Source organism: Mus musculus, chromosome 17 (genome assembly GCF_000001635.26).
Source record: "Mus musculus strain C57BL/6J chromosome 17, GRCm38.p6 C57BL/6J".
Lineage (NCBI taxonomy): Eukaryota > Metazoa > Chordata > Mammalia > Rodentia > Muridae > Mus > Mus musculus.
Genome location: NC_000083.6, coordinates 42,881,956 through 42,899,569, shown reverse-complemented (window position 1 = coordinate 42,899,569; position 17,614 = coordinate 42,881,956).

Below are 17,614 nucleotides of genomic sequence, written 5' to 3'. Positions count from 1 at the left end.
TTTAATCCCAGCTCTCAGGAAGCAGAGGCAGGCGAATCTCTGAATTTGAGGCCAGCCTGGTTTACAGAGTGAGTTTCAGGATAGACAGGGCTACACAGAGGAAAAACAAAAACAAAAACAAAAACAAAACAAAAAAAAAAAACCCTGCAAAACTACCACAACCACCGCCACAACAAAACTGACACAAATAAGCAAACAAATGAAAGAAAATAAAACTTGAGACCTGTAATTCATGTAATGTATGTCAAAGAGCCTAAAGAGTTGTTTGTGAGCTTTGAAACCTGGGGCTGAGTACATAGCAGAACAGGCCAGGACATGCCCAGGCAGGCCTGTCGTTAAGACATTCCTGAGGCTGCTTAGCCATAAAGATAAAGAGAATGACATGCTGGACTGGCCTAGCACCTCCCTATCTCCCGCCCTTCTGACCTAATTTAAATGTTAACAGTCTGCTGATGTTTAAATAAACCAATCATGTGAAACCAGGCCAATTCCTCCCCCAGCCCCACCCCTTTTCTATAAAAACCCCTAGCTTCCTAGTCTCGTTGTCGAAACCACTGTCTCCTGCGTGAGATATGGTTCGATCCAAAGCTCCGCCATTAAACTACCTCGTGTTTTTACATCAAGATGGTTGTCTGTTCGTGATTCTTGGGTACACGCCGAATCGGGAATTGAGTGGGGGGTCTCCCCACAAACAGAACTATATTGTTATGCCCAAGTCGCAGAGACAGAGGTGAGAGCTTCAAGTCTAGGGGTGCAGGGTATTTTTTTTAAAGATTTGTTTGTTTGTTTGTTTTTGGTTTTTCGAGAAAGGGTTTCTCTGTGTAGCCCTGGCTGTCCTGGAACTCACTCTCTAGACCAGGCTGGCCTTGAACTCAGAGATCCACCTGCCTCTGCCTCCCAAGTGCTGGGGTTAAAGGCATGTGCCACCACGCCCGGCTGTTTTGTTTATTTTAATGAGTACACTGTACTGTCTTCAGACACACCAGAAGAGGGCATCAGATCCCACTACAGATGGTTGTGAGCCACTATATGGTTGCTGGGAATTGAACTCAGGACCTCTGGAAGAGCTTAACTGCTGAGCCATCTGTCCAGGCCCGCAAGTTAATATTTTTAAAACTACATTTCTGGAGTAATCTGCAGTCATGGGGTTGGGGGTGCAAAACCACCTGACAAACAGAATGGCTAGTTATTTTCTGCAGGATGTCTTAGGTTATCTATATGTACCATGACCCTGCTGTTGTAGCCTGACTGGCTGTTGCTAAGGGTGGTGGGTTTGCCATCGGATGTTTGCTCAGAGTTGAGTGAGCTGAGAAAGGGAAGGAATGGAACAATATGTCCATTTACAGGGGATCTGGCGCCCTCTTTTGGACTCAGAGGTACCTGCACTCATATGCAGGTTCCCACACATAGACATACACATATATGCAAAATTTTCAAAAAGGGGAACAGAAGAGTTAGCCAAATGGTTAAGAATGTTTACTGCTATTTCACAAGTTAGATTTACATCACTCCAGTTGGGCAGCTCACAACTGCTTGTAACTCCAACTCCAGGAGATCTGATGCTATCTTCTGGAGCATACACATACAGAGAGAGAGAGAGAGAGAGAGAGAGAGAGAGAAAGAGAGAGAGAGAGAGAGAGAGAGAGAGAGAGAGAGAGAGAGACATTAAAAAGAAAAGGAGTGCCGGGCGTGGTGGCGCACGCCTTTAACCCCAGCACTTGGGAGGCAGAGGCAGGCGGATTTCTGAGTTTGAGGCCAGCCTGGTCTACAAAGTGAGTTCCAGGACAGCCAGGGCTATACAGAGAAACCCTGTCTCGAAAAACAAAAAAATAAAAAAATTTTTAAAAATAAATAAAAAGAAAAGGATTTTTTTTTTCTGGGTGTGGTGGCACATGCTTTTAATCCTAGCACTCAGGGACAGAGGCAATTGGATTTCTGTGAGTTTGAGGCCATCTCGGCCTACCTACAAAGTGAGTTCCAGGGCAGCCAGGGCTGTTTGTTACATAAAAACCTTGTCTCAAAACAAGACAAAACAAGTTTTCAAATAAAATATTTTATTTTTCTAAAACTTTTGTTTGTTTGAGACAGGTTTTGTTTGTTTGTTTGTTTGTTTTTGGGTTTTTTTGGGGGGGGGTTGGTTTTTTTGTTGTTGTTTTTTTGAGACAGGGTTTCTCTGTGTAGCCCTGGCTGTCCTGGAACTCACTTTGTAGACCAGGCTGGGTTTGTTTGTTTGTTTTGTTTTGAGACAGGGTTTCTTTATGCAGAACCTATTCTGTAGACAAGGCTGGCCCTGAACTCAGAGGTTTACCTGCTTCTGGCTCCTAAGTGCTTTGCTTAAAGTCATGCACTGCCACTGCCCAGCAAAAATCTTTGAAAGAAAGAAAGAAAGAAAGAAAGAAAAAAAGAAAGAAAGGAAGGAAGGAAGGAAGGAAGGAAGGAAGGAAGAAAGGAAAAAAGGAAGAAAGATGTATACTTATGATATATATACTTCTGAGATTGTATTTTATATTATGTAAGAAATACTTTAAAAATTAAAGATTTGAGAAGATAAAAATCACCTAAGGATGTAGCTCATTTACAAAGCTCTGGGTTCTTTATCCAGCGTGGCAAGAGAAAGCTAAATGGTATAATTTTATCTCAAAGTCTTGAGGATTGGGGAGATTGGTCGGCAGTTAAAGTGCTTGCTGTATAAGTTTGAGTTCATATCCCCAGAACCTTGCCTTGGTAGGAACAAAATCACATGGTTTATGCCCCAGAGACAGGGCCAGCAGGCATGGGCCTCCACAAGTGTTGATGGCTGCTGTAGGCATAAAGCTTGTTTGTATAATAATGTACATATTTTATGTTCTTCCTTCCAGCAATGCCCTCCTTCCTGGTTAGTGAAAATGACTCCATGGTGATCAGAGACAGCAGGAGTCTGGGAGGTGAAGGTGTGGCTAATGTCTCAGCAAAATGGTAAATAAGTGCTGGGACTGTCAGGATAGTCCTTAGGCTGTGGAAAAGAACTCTAAAAACATGAGTTTGAAAATATATAATTTCTCACCTATGCAAAAATATAAGGTTGTATTATGAATTGTATAAAGGGCTTCACAGATCTAAAGGAACTTGTCCTTGTCTAAAAGATACTAAGGAAGGAGATAAAGTATTCAGGGAGTGATGATGACAGGAGATCCCACCCAGCTAGGTTTGTGGTTATTGTTGTTGTTGTTTATGCTTACAAAGGCAGACAGATTCCTGAGTTCTGGGTCAGCCTGGGACAGAGCAAGTTTAGGTCCAAGTGTGGTGTGATAGAAATAGTAATTTCAGGATGGGGTCCCACCAGCTAGCTTATTGTCTATGCTTAACAGAGGCAGGCAGAACTCTGAATTCTTTTGCAATATTAAAAGAAAATGTGTGTTTGCTATCTCCTAAGAATTATGGGTCTGAGGTCCTGGGATGCCAATTCATGGGATAATCAAAAGGGAACCTGGAGTAAATGCCTGGATTGTTGTGTGAAATAGAAGACTGGGCTTATGATCTGCAGGAGATAAGCTATCCAGAGAATTGTTCAGAATAGTAAGAGAGAACTGCTTGGAGACTGTCTTGAAGAAAGAATAGCAAGAGAGAGCTGTATATATAGAGAGCTGCGTATAGAGAGAGCTGTCTGGAGCTCTCCAGAGAAAGCAGATCCCAGAGGAAGAAAGCAGAACAGAGAGAAAGCAAGCTGGAAAGCTATAGGCCACCTGCTCAGACCCACAGTTTAACTTCCAGTCATTTGTTTTCACCACTCCCAGACACCCCTTCTCTCAGAATCCCTCTCCAAGGGGAGGCTGGACCTTTTCAGAACCCATTTAAGAGCCAGTTAAGTCCATGGAGGCTTACTGAGAATTCCAGTGATCAGAGGGTAGAGATAGGGTCTCTGGAACAAACTGGATAGCTATGTTGCAGTAATTTCCACCCCCCCCCAATAAACCCATATTAAAAAAAAAAAAAAAAACACACGCCAGGCGTGGTGGCGCACGCCTTTAATCCCAGCACTTGGGAGGCAGAGGCAGGTGGATTTCTGATTCGAGGCCAGCCTGGTCTACAAAGTGAGTTCCAGGACAGCCAGAGCTACACAGAGAAACCCTGTCTCAATAAAAAAGAAGAAGAAGAAGAAAAAAAGAGAAAAAAACCCCACACAATCCAGTTATTATAATTATAAACTATATGCCTAGATTGGCAGATCTAGTACTATACTAAGTTATTCCCCAGCTACAAGACCCCTTTCTACTTGCAGTTGCTCCATCTTTGCTGCTTCTTCTTCCTCCGTCCTCCTTCCTCCTGAAAGACCCTCGAGGGGAGACCCTCACTCAGACACTCAAGTCCCGGGACAGCCGCGTACCCAAGAAGACACTGAGACCATACATAAAATGTAGAAGGCAAGATTTAATAAAGCAGCGACATGAAAGCACACAGACCAGAGCTCTGGGGTCGAAATAAAGCAGCAACATGAAAGCACAGAGACCAGAGCTCTGGGGTCGAAATTCATACACCTTTGCACAGGGTAGAGGAGTCTCGACGGTCAGCAAAAATTTTTTACAGGCTTATATAGTAAAACTCAAAGGGGGAGAACTGGGCAGGGAAAGTACAAGTTTACATCACTAGGGAGTTCTGCCAAAGGAATCTACGTAACTAAGGAGTCATGTCCTATCAAGGAACCTACGTAACTAAGGAGCACCTGGTTCATTTTGAGGTTGTTCCAGGAGGCCTTTATCTCAAAAATGTTCTTGGAACAGTTTTTAGTTGGGAGGGTTCGAACTTTAGGGTGAGGAGTTTTGGGGTGAAAAGTTTAGGAGTGTTCTGGGAACAATCTCTAGATGGGAGGGGGTGGGCTCCGAGGTAAAAAATTCATGTTCTCACAAGAGGCCAGTAATTTTCTATTCTTCATTCCCCACTTCTTCTTGTAAGTAATTCTAATCTTAGAATTTCAGAAGTCTATATCTCTATGTGGAGAATACTGCATTTACTCTATCTTTAACATGGGAACAGAAACAGAATAAGGCAGATTAGTAAACAGAACTAGGCAGGGACCCTTTTAGTGAGGCTTGAGGGTCTCAGCATGACGCAGGTGTACGCAGATCAGATCTCTGGCTGGAACTGGTGAGTTGTCCTTGGGGTACCTGGCTCGTTTGCTGTAGCCAGTTGTGACCAGACTTCTTTCTGCACCACCTGTAAGCCTTTTAACTCAGTATACAGATCATTATTATAACAACATAGGTTTAAACACATTATTTAAGACAGTGATGGGCACAGGAGCCCCATAAAGGATCTCAAAAAGAGTAAAACAAAACTGAATCAAGAGGGAGTATTCTCAGTTTTAAATAGGGCAAGGGGAAGGGGCACCAAGTAAGTCTGTGCCAGTCTCTAGGATTAATTTTGTCAAGGTCTCTTTAGAGTTTTATTTATTCTTTTTTATCTTTCCTGAGCTCTGAGGTCTGTACACACAATGGAATTTTCATTTGACCTCTAAATACTTGGCCACACCCTGACTTACCTGGGCAACAAAGGCAGGACCATTATCTGACACTATTGCTTTTGGCACTCCGAACCTTGGAAAATTTTCTTTAACAATCTTCTTGATGACTATCTGATCAGTCTCGTTTTTTTACAAGGAAAAGCTTTTATCCATCTTGAGAACGTTCACAAAAACCAGAAGGTATTTATACACATATTTTTTCAGTAAAGTCTATTTTTCAGTAGATGTCAGGTCTGTCTTCTCATGAGAGGACTAGTTTTCTTTCTTCAGTTTTTACTATTTTATACAGGGTTTCTTTTACCAGTCTTAATTTGTCTATAACTTGATAGTCTTCAGACTGTCAGGATCATTGCTCTTTAGGATGCCTGGGCAGTTAGATTTGCCATCTGATTTCTTTTAGCCACAGCATCTTAGGTCTTTCTCTGCAGATGTCAACAGCTCTCTTTGTCTGTATATATAGAGCTTGTATTAAAGCCACAAGTTTAGCTTTTTGGGCTGAAGTTCCTTTAGGGAGGCTGCTGGCCTAGATCACTTGCTTTCTGTCCACCACTGCACTGCTGTCCCCGCCTTCCGCTTACCCTTAACCTCGAGGCTACTGCCATCCGTGTACCAGCTCGAACTCTCAGGCCAAGGCTGATCTGATCCTTCAGATCATTTCGAGTATGAGTTCCTTCTGCCAGAATGTCAGCACAATGATGAGTAGGTGAAGTCTCAGGCAGTAGTGAGATCGAGGATAGCAGGGGGAGCGAAGGTCACTCGTTCAGTCAAAAAAAGCTCTGACAATGTGTCCATCGGTCAGGGGAACAGTTGGATAATGCTTTTAAGAGCGTTAGTCAGCCATCGGTCATGGGGGCTGAACCACACTTTCTAGGACATGTGCCAAGTTTTGTCTCAGAGTCAATTTATCTGCGTCCTTGACCAGAAGCCACTATGTGCAGACAAGCAGGCCATCTTACAGCCACCAGGTCTAATTTCTTACAAGTATGCCACAGGTCTTTTTCAGGGTCCCAATCTCTGAGTAAGAACTTCTTTGGCAATACCTTTGTTCTCAGTCACATCTAGGAGTCCCATAGCTGGGGATAACATTAGGGCAGTCTCAAGAGCATCTAAGGCCATCTAAGATTGTTCCTTTTTTTTTTTCTTTATACGAAGGGCTGTTTATCTCTTTAACTCAGCAAAACTGGAATCCACAATCTGCAAAAGCCCGCAGTGCCCAGGAACTTTTTAGCTTGTTTTGCACTGGTCAGTGGAGGAGTATGAAACACAGTCTCTTTTTTTAGCTGCTTCAACAGGTAGGCCACCGGACTCTTTTAAGGACTCAGCTTCTGTGTTAGCACCCCTTTTGTTATCTCTTTACTTTTAGCCACGAACAGGTGAAGGGTTTGGTCATGAGGGGGGCTCCTCTTCTTTTTGTTGAGGCAGTCTCTCACCCAGTGCTCATTTTCTTTACAGTATACACGTTGATCTTTAGCCAAAAGCTTTCTTTTGTTGCCAGGTACTATCTAAGTTTTCTAGTTTTCCTGACTTTTGTGGCCAGCATTTCATTTTTCTTATCTTTTTGTCTCACAGCACAGCTCTGATTCTGACTCTGATCTCTGTCTTTGTCTTAACTTCCTGTTACCTTGGTCAGATTGTTGGGACACTTTCTAGTCCCACAGAGACGAGACCCCCATCAGAGCCTGGCAGTTAGACTCACAGGTGCTCCTTACCTTGGACAGAAGCCCCAAGTGGGCGGATGCCTCCCTCACTGGAACTTGGAACAGACTCACTGCCAGCAACTCAGGGTGGTGCCACCTTCTGAGAAGAGGGAACTTTAGAGCAGAGACGGGAGTGCAGCTCTCACAGCTGGCTGCAACCAGCACTTATCTTAAAGTGAAAGCAGTTTTTCTGTTAACAAGAGACGGGATGGGAGGGACAGGGGAATGAGAAGCTGCCTGGGAACCCGCGGCGCTCTTGGCCGGCTACTCGAACAGCCTCCTCTTCTTCTTTTTTTTTTTTTTTTTTTTTTTTTTTTTCAGCAGCCACAACATTCAGGCCACTGACTTCTCAGGGACCACCCCTCTTTTGCTCCGGATTTTTAAGCTCATTTTTCTCTAGGCTCCAGGTCCATGGGCGGGACCACTGTGACCCGCTGGCTGCTCTCTGGAGTTGGAGTGGGAGGCAGGGCAGCTGTTGATCTGAAAGGAAGTGGTCAGCATAGGGATCTGACAGGATTTTTAGGCTTATTTCAGAAGGCATAACTTAAAAACAGTCGTCAGTCATCAGTCCAAGTCCGAACACAAAGAGACAAAAAAGACACACACAGAAACCGTTTTTCAGGCAACCACTATAGAATCACAGTACCACAGAAATGACAAACACAAGCAAGACCAATACAGGGCATCTTACATGCGATTTCCAGAGAAGCTTACTGTCACTATGACCAACCCAAATGGACCTGTCTCCATGGGAAGGCCCCAGAACCTGAGACCGGCCTAAAACCAAACCAAGATAATCAGTCAACTCCTTGGGACCAAGACCAGACCTGAAACCAGACAAACCAAAAACAAAACAGAATCAGAAGGTGGTCCAATGGAGGACACACAAGTGAACAAGACACACAGACACACAGACATACAGACAGGGAGGGATCCCACTTTATCTCCGACGTACAGTGTCTGTGTCTCATGACAAAAACCACAAACAAAAACAAGATAGCAACAGAGAAAAAGAAGCCTGACGGGGTCGGATTCCACATCGACTCCCTTCCTCCTGAAAAACAATTCGCCTGAGGGCGGCGATTAGTGACAAGTCAAAAGCACCCTCAGGTGGCCAGCCCACTCCAAACGTTGGCCACTCGGAGGCGCAAAAGGTCTGCCACGGACCCTTTCTGACCTCCACCGACTGGTTGTGGGCTCTGACCCGCACCTCCTTCCAATGCTCCAGAGTCAGAGAAAGGGGAGTGAACACAGATTGTCCCATTTTTAGAAAAACAGTAGTCACAACAAGAGCGGACACGAGACTAAGACAAAAAAGAAACCAGAAGAATCAGATGGCCTCTCCAAGGCCGGCCGATTGAGACCCTCTGCACGAGGTGGGACTCGAACCCACGATCCCGTGACCAGACGCGAGGTGGGACTCGAACCCACGGTCTCGCAACAAGGTGCGAGGTGGGACTCAAACCCACGATCTCGCAACAAAACGCGAGGTGGGACTCGAACCCACGATCTCGCAACTGGGCACGAGGTGGGACTCTAACCCACGATCTCGCAACCCCAAATGGTCTCTTGGCCTTCAAAGGGGTCCACCAGGCGTCCCTGATCCTCCCCTGTTCCTCCTGGGACGTCTCCCAGGGTGAACGGACGGTGGACACCTGGACACGTCTATCCTTATCCACCCCGCACTCCCTCTCGGAGTGCGGTCTCACTGAGCGTCCGCAAAACTGAAACTGCGATCGCACCAGACTTAGAAACAGAACACAGACATCAGAACACAGACATCAGACCAAAACAGAACAAAGAATCTTACCTCTAAGTCGGTCTAGGACCTCTGGGTGGTCGCGCTGTTTCCCGGCCAATGCACCAAATGAAAGACCCTCGAGGGGAGACCCTCACTCAGACACTCAAGTCCCGGGACAGCCGCGTACCCAAGAAGACACTGAGACCATACATAAAATGTAGAAGGCAAGATTTAATAAAGCAGCGACATGAAAGCACACAGACCAGAGCTCTGGGGTCGAAATAAAGCAGCAACATGAAAGCACAGAGACCAGAGCTCTGGGGTCGAAATTCATACACCTTTGCACAGGGTAGAGGAGTCTCGACGGTCAGCAAAAATTTTTTACAGGCTTATATAGTAAAACTCAAAGGGGGAGAACTGGGCAGGGAAAGTACAAGTTTACATCACTAGGGAGTTCTGCCAAAGGAATCTACGTAACTAAGGAGTCATGTCCTATCAAGGAACCTACGTAACTAAGGAGCACCTGGTTCATTTTGAGGTTGTTCCAGGAGGCCTTTATCTCAAAAATGTTCTTGGAACAGTTTTTAGTTGGGAGGGTTCGAACTTTAGGGTGAGGAGTTTTGGGGTGAAAAGTTTAGGAGTGTTCTGGGAACAATCTCTAGATGGGAGGGGGTGGGCTCCGAGGTAAAAAATTCATGTTCTCACAAGAGGCCAGTAATTTTCTATTCTTCACTCCCTTCTCCTCTTCTTCCTCCTGCCTGCACCAATCTCCAAGACCTCCCATCCCACCCTTTCCCTTCCACTGCCCAATCACAGGCTCTAGCTCTATTTGACCAGTTAAAATGGGGGAAAAGGTTCCCATGAGATCAACTGCTTGGGTGTGTGTTGGGAGGGAAGGGGGGTATCCCCTCTTGAGGAAGCAGAATTAACATCAGCAGCAGGGCAACCCACAACATAACTAGACTAAGAGGTGTTAGTGAGCTCTGGGTTTGAGTGAGAGACTCAGCCTCAGTGGATAAAATATTAAGCTGTCAAGGGTGACACTAAATGTCAGCTTCTGTGCTCCATATGCATGTGCATGTACATATACCCACACATGAGTGAACACACACACACACATACACTCATACCACACACATAAACACATGCAAAAAAAAGTTTCAAAGCCTCTGTAAACATGTTGATTAATATAGCTACACACAATTTAGTATTTTTCTTTTCTTTTTCATTTTTGAGACAGGTTCTTTATGAAGCCCAGCCTAACCTCAAACTCTCTCTAAAGCAAGGATGGCTTTGTGCTCTGGATCCTCCTGCATCTCTATCTCCTATGGGCTGGGATTAAAGCTATGTGCTGCCATGTCAGGCTAAAATTTCTACATGGCATAAAACCACTGTGGAATATCAGAAACCAACCAAACAAATCCCAAACATTAAGCATCAATCAAGCCATATTTGACTGAATAATCAGGTAGGGTCCAACCAGGAAAAGAAAGACTATTCCAAGTGTTGTAGCAGAGACAATCAGACATAAGAACTGCCATAAGGTCGGGCGTGGTGGCACACGGCTTTAATCCTAGCACTCGGGAGGCAGAGGCAGGCGGATTTCTGAGTTCGAGGCCAGCCTAGTCTACAAAGTGAGTTCCAGGACATCCAGGGCTACACAGAGAAACCTTGTCTGGAAAAAACTGCCATCAGAAGAGTTGGAAAGCCAGCAAGGTCTAGTGAGTACAACAATGTATAGCTTCATCACACCTAAACTTGGAAGGACAAAGGTAGATGTGCTATCTTAGCAGCCAATAAGCAGATTAGTAAGCTGAGCCCAAACACCACAGGCCTCTTCCCTGGGAGTAGAAGTCAGAAGGACTGCAGCCTGGTCGTGCTGAGAAGCAGCCCTGGTGTAGTGAGTGCTTTGTCAGTTCAAGCCCTGGGACCCACAGGGTGGACAGAGAACTTGACTCCCCCAAATTGTCTTCTGACTTCCACATGAGTGCTGTGGCTTACACACACACACACACATGCACACACACACACACACACACACACACACACACACACACACACACACACACAAACGAACATAGATGCATACATACACACATATACACATGCATATATAAATGTAAAAAAGAAAAAAAAGAAATGAGTTCTTTGAACTTTGATATATTTGGAACATTGCCCTTTTACCTTTTTCTGGAGTGTGTGTGAGTTTTGTTCACCAAGCAAATTATTTTTAAGATATAGTTTCTTTCTTACGAATATATATTTGTACGTCTGTGTGAAGGTATATGCACATGGTATATGCTTGGGGAGGTCAGAAGAGGATGTTGGATCTCTAGGAGCTGGAGTTATAAGCCATTGTGAGCCTCTGAAGTGGGTACTAGTAATACTCTGGTCCCCTGTTAGAACAGGAAGAGCTTTATACTGCTGGGGTATCCCTTTAAACCCTTAAGTTTTGCACTATGAGAAAAGTTTGAAATGGCTATAGCATTGTGGTGCATAGTGGAATGGTACAGTGTGCACGTAGCATGCTTGAGATTCTAGTCTTGATCCAAAGCTTCTCAAGAAAATAAAAACTCTGTGTGTATTTTCTTAGAGGCCTGCAGATGAGGATGTAGAACTCTCAGCTCTGCCTGCACCATGCCTGCCTGGATGCTGCCATGCTCCTGCCTTGGTAGTAATGGACTGAACCTCTGAACCTGTAAGCCAGCCCCAATTAAATGTTATCCTTGTAAAAAAGAAAAAAAAAAAAAAGAAAAGAAAAAAGAAGAGAAAAGAAAAGGAAAACTTTCCCTGAATGAATGAAAGAAGGAAAGAAAGAAAGAAAGAAAGAAAGAAAGAAAGAAAGAGAAAGAGAGAAAGAGAGAAAGAGAGAAAGAGAGAAAGAAAGAGATTTCCTCTGAGGACCTGTATTTGACTTACATTTTCCCCTCTTACACTAAATTTGCTTAAACTCCAATTCCTCTTTCTCAAGATTCTTCCTCTCAAAGTAAAGCTCTTGCACTTTCATTTCCTGTCTCTTCAAAGAAAGTCAGCATGGAAAGTCCTTTCCCTTTCATTTTGATTTCAGAATCATGCTAGGGGACACTTTCATTTGGGGACAAGACACTGGCATGGAGCTTCAGCTAGACATGGTCCTTGCCGGCGATTTCTTATGCATCATGCCATTTCCTGGGCCCTCGGGAAAGTGCAGACATGTGGTGACAAGAAGACCTTTTCATTCTGTACATCTGTCATTTCCTTCCCCTGACTTGGGTTCTGAAACATCCAATGTGTCTCTGAACACTGACTTACTGTTTTATAGCTCATTTTAGATCCAACCACATAAGCGGTGACTATTTCCTTCTCTAATTAGTCGCTCAGGAGTCTTTGATATATTTTGGGTATAAGAGTATAAGGTTGTAATGCTATAATTACTTGATTTCTTCACTCTTGCTTTTTTTTTTTTTTTTTATTAAACAGGTGAGAGGTAAGGCTTGAACAGGGTGGTGGTTCTATGGTAGATATATACACATATGAGTATAAACATAAATATGTGTTAGTATGTATATTTGCTGGTTTGGTGTCAACTTGACATAAGCTAGAGTTATCAGAAAAGAAGGAGCCTTAGGCAGGGCAGTGATGGTGCACGCCTTTAATCCCAGCACTTGGGAGGCAGAGGGTGGATTTATGAGTTCGAGGCCAGCCTGGTCTACAGAGTGAGTTCCAGGACAGCCAGGGCTACACAGAGAAACCCTGTCTCGAAAAACCAAGGGGCGGGGGAGTTCAAGAAGGAGCCTTAGTTGAGAAAATGCCTCCATGAGATTCAACTGTAAGGCATTCTCAACCAGTGATCAATGGGAGAGGGTTCAACCCACTGAGGGTGGTGCCATCCTTGTGTTGGTGGTCTCTCCCTGGCTACTGCATCAGCTCCTGCCTCCAGGTTCCAGCCCTGCTTGAATTCCTGCCCTGACTTCCTCCAATGATGGAATATAATCTGGAAGTATAAGCTGAATACACAAAACTCTTTCCTCCTCAACTTGCTTTTTGGTTATGGTATTTCACTGCAGCAATAGAAACTCTAACTAAGGAAAGCTGGTACCAGGAGTGGGGTATTGCTGTGACAGACCTGACTGTGTTTATGGGAGGACTGTGGAAGGGCTTTGGAACTTTGGACTAGAAAAGGCACTGAATGTTGATACCTCAGTGAGATGTTCTGTAGGGGCTTGGGAGAAAGGAATGTTGAGAGCAGTGTGGAAGATGGAGGCTTGGCTTGTAAAGATTCTAATGGAAGTTTAAAGGCTTTTATCAGGACCCTTCGCTATTTTGATTTAAGATTCTGTGGTTCTGGTTACCTGGGGTTGAATAACCAGCTGTGATTAACAAGATACCAGAAGTACTGAAGTGAAACCTTTGTGTTATTGGAACAATTGATGCTGGTTAGCTAGAGATAAGAAGTTAGAAGTGATAAAGAAGAGACTGTCCTGTGCATCTCTGTGTTCTCATCAACTAAGGGCCCCATGGAAGGTTCTCAGTAGTGACAAAGAGACTGACAGGAGGGTTCAGTGGTCAGCACTTCCTTCCCTCACATGTTCAAGGGTCTGGGTGTCTACAATAACCAGGAAACAATACAACAACTAGACTAAATTTAACAGTGTATGGGGGTGGAGGTTAACACACAGCAGTGCAGGTTCTCAGAGCTGAAGTTATAGACAGTTAACTGCCCTGGCATGGGTCTTCTGCAAGAACAACGTGTATTCTTAACTGTGGAGTCATCTAGGCAACTCTAGTTTTGTTTTGTGAGACAAGGTATCACTCAGTAGCCCAGGCTGGCCTAGAACTTACTATGTAGACCAGGTTGTCCTTCCTCAGGGTTAGGATTGGGCTGTGAATCACCATTTCCTGCTACCCTTTATTTTACTGTACATGCTCAGAAGTTTGTATATACTAGGCAAGTGCTCTACCATAGAGCTATGCATTTATTTATTTATTTATTTATTTATTTATTTATTTATTTATTTATTTAGAGACAAGGTCTCACCTCATGAGGGCTGGCATTAAAGGTATACTCCACCACATCTTGCCTGATTTATTTAAAACTTCAAGATTCATGTCAGTAGGAATAAAGTCTCCTTCATATCTCCCGATCGCCACAAGGACCAAGTGCCTGGCAGAGCGTCAGGGAGTGATGCCGGGGTAAATTAATTGGCTCCACAGATTGTTTGTAATCTCTCTGTGCCAGGCCACTTCCTGGTTGGTTCTCACAACAAAGGATGAAGGAGGACTCCTTCAGTGTTTCCACTCACCCTTTCCCCTCTTTCCCCCTCTTCTTTCAACAAAGGAAGATACGGGAGTTCAGGAAGCAAGTTGACTTAGGGCAGGCTAGAGTATCAGCTTTAGAACTAGCCCTGTGCTCTGTAAACAGGGGTTCCGGCAGCTCACGTGATCTTAGGCACTTTAAATACTCTCTGAGTTCCTGGTCATCCAAGGGCTTGCTGAGAGGCGTGTCTGAGGAGGTGTCTAAAGTGAATCTGCTGCTGTCTGAGACAGCCAATGGTCCGAAGACTGTGGCTGTTCTCAAGGTCATTGTTGCTCCTACGGTCAAAGTAGAAATGGCGTTTCCTCCTTAAACGATTGACTTTACCGGACACGCTGGGACTCTGAGCTGTAACCTTGTAAAAAGTTGGTTATTTGCAGTGCTTGCAGCTGAGTCCATGATTATTCTGTGAAAAAAAGACAGCCGCTTGGCTAAGTTCAAGGGTATTCAAGGGCTGGAGAGATGGCTCAGTGGTTAAGAGCTCTTCCAGAGGCCCCGAGTTCAATTTCCATGTCTGAAAACAGGGACAGTGTACTCATATAAATAAATAAATCTTAAAAAAAAAAAAGGTCTTCTATGAAAAGGTATTTGCTTGCTACTGAGGGTAGGTTAGGAGGTCACAAAAGGCCACCTAGCTAGGGTTTACTAAACTGGGAAAACAGGATTGGCAGGGCTAAGAAGTTAAGGGTGGGGATGGAAGAAAAGAAAAGGGTTAAAGATAAGGCCTAGGAAACAGTTGGCTGGGAAATGTAGCACAAGAAAAAGATAAGCTCGTGGCAGCAATGTCGTTTTGGTAGGGAAAGAATGTGTGTGGTACTGGTTCATGCAGTCAACTGGGCGGGAACTGGAGTCACCCGGGAAAACTTAATTAAGCAACTGTCTCCATCTGATTGGCCTGTGGGCATTTCTGTGGAGCCATTTTCCCCCTTCCTTCCTACTTTCCATTCCTTGCTTCCTTCCTTTCTATTTATCCTATATATCCTCCTCCTCCCTCCTTTGCTTTTCTTATTTTCATTTTTTGTTTTTTTTGAGACAGGGTTTCTCTGTGTAGCTCTGGCTGTCCTGGAACTCACTCGATAGACCAGACTGGCCTCGAACTCAGAAATCCCCTGCCTCTGCCTCCCAAGTGCTGGGATTAAAGGCATGCTCCACCACGGCCCGGCCCTCCTTTGCTTTTTTGAAACACAATTTCACCTATGAAGCCCTGGCTGGCTTGGAACTCACAGTTTAGACTAGGCAGACCTCAAACTCATAGAGAGCTTCCTGCTTCTGCCTGTCAAGTGCTGGAATCAAAGGTGTGTGCCACCGCGCCCAAGTGTTTTCTTGGTTAGTGATTGATAAACGTGCGCCCAGCCCACTGGGAGTGGCGCCACCCCAGGGCTGTATCAGGAAGCAGGCTGAGCTAACCTAGAGAATGAGCCAGAGGCATTCTGCTTCAGTGCCTGCCTCCAGGTTCTAGTTCTGAGCTCCTACCTACTCTTCCCTTGATGACGGATCGGATTGGTACCTGTAAGCCGCATAAGACCCCTTTCTCCCCAGATTGTTTTTGGTCAGTGTTTTGTTGTAACACAGAAAGCAAAGTAGAACTGAAGGCGTAGTCTGTGTCCAAGGAGAAGCAGTCCAGTAAGAAAGCAGACTAGGGTGTAGGGGGTGGGACATTTATGACTCAGTTTCCCAGGTTACAAGGTGAAAGTATAGCTATAGGTAAGGAGGCTGGAGTGTCCCTGAAAGTCAGAGTGTTTCAGGTAGGGCAGTCCTGCTTTGCATAGATAACCAGATCTAAGAGAAGGCAGAGCAGGCTGAGGAGGCGCGGGCTGGCTGGAGGCTGGAGGCTGGAGGCTGGAGAGTCTTGCTTGGCAGCCACATATAGAATGCGGTGCAGATGTGGGAGTGGGTGAGCCGTGGCCGGAAACCAGCAGAATGGAATGTGTGTTCTCAGAGATGAGCAGAGCAACGACTCGCTTTAGGAGCTCTGTTCTGCTTCGGCGGCATTTAAAATAATGTCATTCAGTGCCCAGCAACACACACACACACACACACACACACACACACACACGGAGAGGGAGGGGTAGAGGGATTGTCAGATGAGAAAAAAAACAAAAAAACAAAACAAAACCAAAAAAACCTCTGTTCTGTGTTCTGCACAGTTGGGGAAATTAAGTGGGGATCTAAAATAAAGTTTTCACTTCTTGTTTTAGAAACAGATGATAGCTATCTGGGCAGAGTCACATCCATATAATAATTTAATGAGTGCCTTTCAGTACCATATTAGGCCAGATGGTGGCCAGGACATAATGAGTATGTAAGGGATCTTGTGCTTAGAGTCCCTTGGGTTACTATTTTAAGAAGAAGCCCTATCATGTAGTTGTTATTTTTTTGAGACAGAGTCTCATGAGCTCAGCTTTATGTATGCCAGGCCAGCATGCTCCTGAGCTTCATCCCTTAGTCTTCCTTTTCTGGCGTTTTAGACATGGGTTCGTCTTGTAGCTTAGGATGGTCTTGAACTCAACTGTGTAGCTGACGAGGGAGAATCTCCCCTTTAATCGTGTCCCAAGTGCTGCGATTGAGGCATGGCTCTCTGTGTCATTTAGAAAAGTTCCCAAGTAATAGAATCACAAACTAGTAATATAATTGTCTTTTTAAAAAGCTTCCCTGGGGCTGGAGAGATGGCTCTGTGGGTAAGAGCACTGACTGCTCTTCTGAAGGTCCTGAGTTCAAATCCCAGCAACCACATGGTGGTTTACAACCATCCGTAATAAGATCTGACACACTCTACTGGTATGTTTATCTAAAGAAAGCTACAGTATATATATATATATATATATATATATATATATATATATATATATATAAAATAAATCTTAAAAAAATATAGCTTCCCTGTAGTCGAGTGATTTGTGATGTGTACAGTGGTTATCTGACTTTTGGATGCTACAACACAATAATGTTTATTGCAAACAACTCAAATTAATTCCTGGGCTAATGAAATGGAAGGGCAGTTCTCAATAGATTAAAGTACAGTGGCTAATAAGTGTATGGAAAAAAATTTAATCTCACCAGTCATCAGAGAATGAAATAAAAATCCCCTTGAGATTCCACCTCAACCCAGTCAGAATGGCAGTCAATAAAGCACCCACGTCTGTAACCTTAGGGTTCAGGAGACAGGTAGGAGGGTCAGAAGTCCAATGCCATCTTTAGCTACAGAGAGAGAAAGAAGGGGGTCAGCCTGGGATGATGGAGAACCTGTCTCCAAAACAAACCAATTGGCAAGAAAGAAGGGAACCCTCTCTCAGCCTGGGGGTGCACAATTTACTCTTAACACTCAGGAGGGAGGCAGAAGTGGGTGGATCTCTGAATTTCAGGTATGCCTGCCGTATATAGTGTGT